A 3096-nucleotide genomic window follows, 5' to 3' on the forward strand; every position below is an offset into this window, starting at 1 on the left:
AAGGCTGGGTAATTTATTAAAAAAAAAAAAAGGTTTATTTGGCTTACAATTCTGCAGGCTGTTCAAGAAGCATGGCATTGGCATTTGCTCGGCTTCTGGTGAGGTCCTCAGGCTGCTTCCACTCATGTGAAAGGGGAAGGGGAGCTAATGTGCAGAGATCCCATGGTGAGAGAGGAAACAAGAGAAGCGGGAGGTGCCAGGCTCTTTTTAACAACCAGTTCTTGTGGGAACTGAGTACTCACTCACCTCCACCCCCAGGGAGGACATTCATCTATTCATGAGGATCCACCCACAGGACCCAAACACCTCACATTGTGCTCTTCCTCCAACACTGGGGATCAAATTTCAGCATGAGCTTTGGGTGACAAACATCCAAATAATAGCAAACCCAGTATCTTATTGTTACATGTTCAGACCATTTTCAGGTTTCCTTTTGAGACAGAGTCTTGCTCTGTCACCCAGACTGGAGTGCAGTGGCACGATCTTGACTCACTGCAGCCTCCACCTCCTGGGTTCAAGTGGTTCTCATGCCACAGCCTCCCGAGTAGCTTTTATTACAGGCGTGTGCCACCATGCTGGGCTAATTTTTGTATTTTTAGTAGAGACAGGGTTTCACCATTTTGACCAGGCTGGTCTTGAACTCCTGACACAAGTGATTTGCCTGCCTCGGTCTCCCATAGTGTTGGGATTACAGGCGTAAGCCGCCATGCCTGGCCCATTTTCAGCCTTTCTTTTCTTTGTTTTCTTTCTTTTTTCTTTTTTTTTTTTGAGACGGAGTTTTGCTCTTGTTGCCCAGGCTGGAGAGCAATGGTGCGATCTCGGCTCACTGCAACCTCCAACGCCCGGGTTCAAGCAATTCTCTTGCCTCAGTATCCTGAGTAGCTGGGATTACAGGCATGTGCCACCATCCACACCTGGCTAATTTTGTACTTTTAGTAGAGATGGGGTTTCACAGTGTTGGTCAGGTTGGTCTCGAACTCGTGATCTTAGGTGATCCACCCGCCTCGGTCTCCCAAAGTGCTGGGATTACAGGTGTGAGCCACCACGCCTGGCCTCATTTTCAATTTTTCTTAATTAAAAAAACCCACTTCTGAGATGAACATTTTTCATTAATCCTTTTAACAAATTTTTATTGAATAGCTACTCTGTACCAGGCATGTAATAGCCTCATCTCTATGCAAATCCATATGCCTAAATTTCTGCATGACTACGCCTTTCAACAAGTGTGTATTGTTGGAAGGAGGGCATAAACAGGAAGGTGGCATTACTTTAAAATTCACACAGATTTACTTTTATATAGTGTGGTTCTAAGCCTTTCTGTAAGTCTTCTCGGGAGGCGACATTATCAACTAATCTTTTGCAGTCCCTCTTATGTTTGCCTACCTCTAGAATACACCTGAATTTCTTAATCCACCTTTATGAACTGAAAGATTGAGAAGAATTTTCTCAGTGTTCCTAATTGCCTTTGCTCATCAAAGTGCCCCCAAATCGCCCCCACCTGTAGAGCTTCCATGGCCCACTGTCTTCTAAAGTAAAGCAGAATCCCAGTCCTTGCTCCAGACCTGCCAAGTCAGTGTCTGTTTTCATGTGATTCCCATACAACTGGCATGTGAGAAGCACTGAGTTAGATCTTGGTGCTTGGCCCACCCTTGACTCTGGTCCTCCTCTCTGAACAACAGAGGTGAGGAGACCAGCAGTAACAGCTGTGTCAGGAACAGGTCAGCACCCAGGGATCCACACAGACACTTTTGGTCTTTCCTAAGTCCTGCCTGCAAAGGAAGTTGGACACTAAAGATAGGCTGCCTGTAGGAAACGACATAAGGACCTTTGCAAGCTGTTCAGCAGGGAGAGAAAGGGGTGGAACAGGAAAGGGAGGAAAGCAAGTTTCTGGACTCCCCAAACCACAGTGTGTCTAGGTGCTACTTTCTCACTTTTCCTTATTTAGCACATAGCTTTGTCATGAGACATCTTTTTGCTGACCTCTTTTCCGTTTGCATTTTGCCCCATATTAGAATGCTACCTTCTAAAACCCCTCTATGAATTAGAAAGTTTAAGTTGTCAGGGACTGAATGTGTCTGTTTTCCAACAGTTTCTGGCAGTTCCCTGCTTTTATGGTGTAGTCATGGTGAAACCTGAGTCATCTGAAGATGGTGGCAGTGCCAGAGAGCAGGGGAGAGGAGCTGCAAACAAGCCAGGAAGAGTTGGGCATCAATAACTCCTGGGCACCACCGGCCACTGGCCTTCATTCTGACAGGAGAGCCACCCGAACCCTAATTGTGTTCAGACAGATTGCTCCAAGCTTTACAGTTCTACCGAATTCTTTCTGTAGCAAAAACATAAAGGCATCTTCTTATTTTTTTCAAGGTTCCAAGTAGCAACACCTAACGTCTGCAGTGCCAGTTCTTTTCTTCTTTTTGTTCTTCTTCTTTTTTTTTAGGTGAGAAACCATAACATTTTCCTGGAAAAGAAAGCAGTAGACCTCATTTTTTGTTTTAAAGAAAAATAGTTTTTCTCTGTTTCTATTCATATACATTAAGTAACTACCCAGGAAATATGACCCGGTTTGGCGCGCGTGTGCGTGTGTGTGTGCCGTTTCTCTAAAATTCTGACTCATAGTCTGGAGGACAATGATTGACTTTTTTCCACTTCACATAGCTGCTGTGAATTTCTCCTCACAAGGATGGGCCTGTTTACTCACCCTGGGCATCGTTGGTAGAGCGCTAGTGTAAACACCCTGAGGAACCCGGTGGGCCGGGGAAGTGGGCGCGCTCTGTTCTCTGCGGCCAGCCGGGACGCCGGGGCCAGGTGGGGCCGCCTGCGTTTAGCGACTGCTTTCTCACCCCCTGGATTGGCGATGTTTTTCCACAGCAGCGAGAAGCGCCATTGTAATGGGGATGGGAGGGGTGGAGCCTCCAAGTCCTGTCTCAATTTAGATCTCTTACTCTGCTGTTAGGCGCGCCCATTTCAGATTACTAAACTCGAATTAAGAGGGAAAAAAAAATCAGGGAGGAGGTGGCAAGCCACACCCCACGGTGCCCGCGAATTTCCCCGGCAGCGGAGTGTAGCCCCTGCAGACGCCGTCGAGATGCAGGGCCC

General features: G+C 46.9%; 1 long non-coding RNA gene across 1 annotated transcript; it reads right to left on the bottom strand.

The window, feature by feature from the left end:
- Positions 1-1102: 1102 nt before the first annotated feature.
- On the bottom strand, positions 1103-3001 carry LOC105544556. Its single transcript, XR_001006783.1, has 2 exons — positions 2699-3001; positions 1103-2458 (listed from the first exon to the last, which is right to left on the bottom strand). It is a non-coding gene; the product is annotated as an uncharacterized LOC105544556 (long non-coding RNA).
- Positions 3002-3096: the final 95 nt, after the last annotated feature.

Source organism: Mandrillus leucophaeus, unplaced genomic scaffold (assembly GCF_000951045.1).
Source record: "Mandrillus leucophaeus isolate KB7577 unplaced genomic scaffold, Mleu.le_1.0 Scaffold300, whole genome shotgun sequence".
NCBI classification, from domain to species: domain Eukaryota; kingdom Metazoa; phylum Chordata; class Mammalia; order Primates; family Cercopithecidae; genus Mandrillus; species Mandrillus leucophaeus.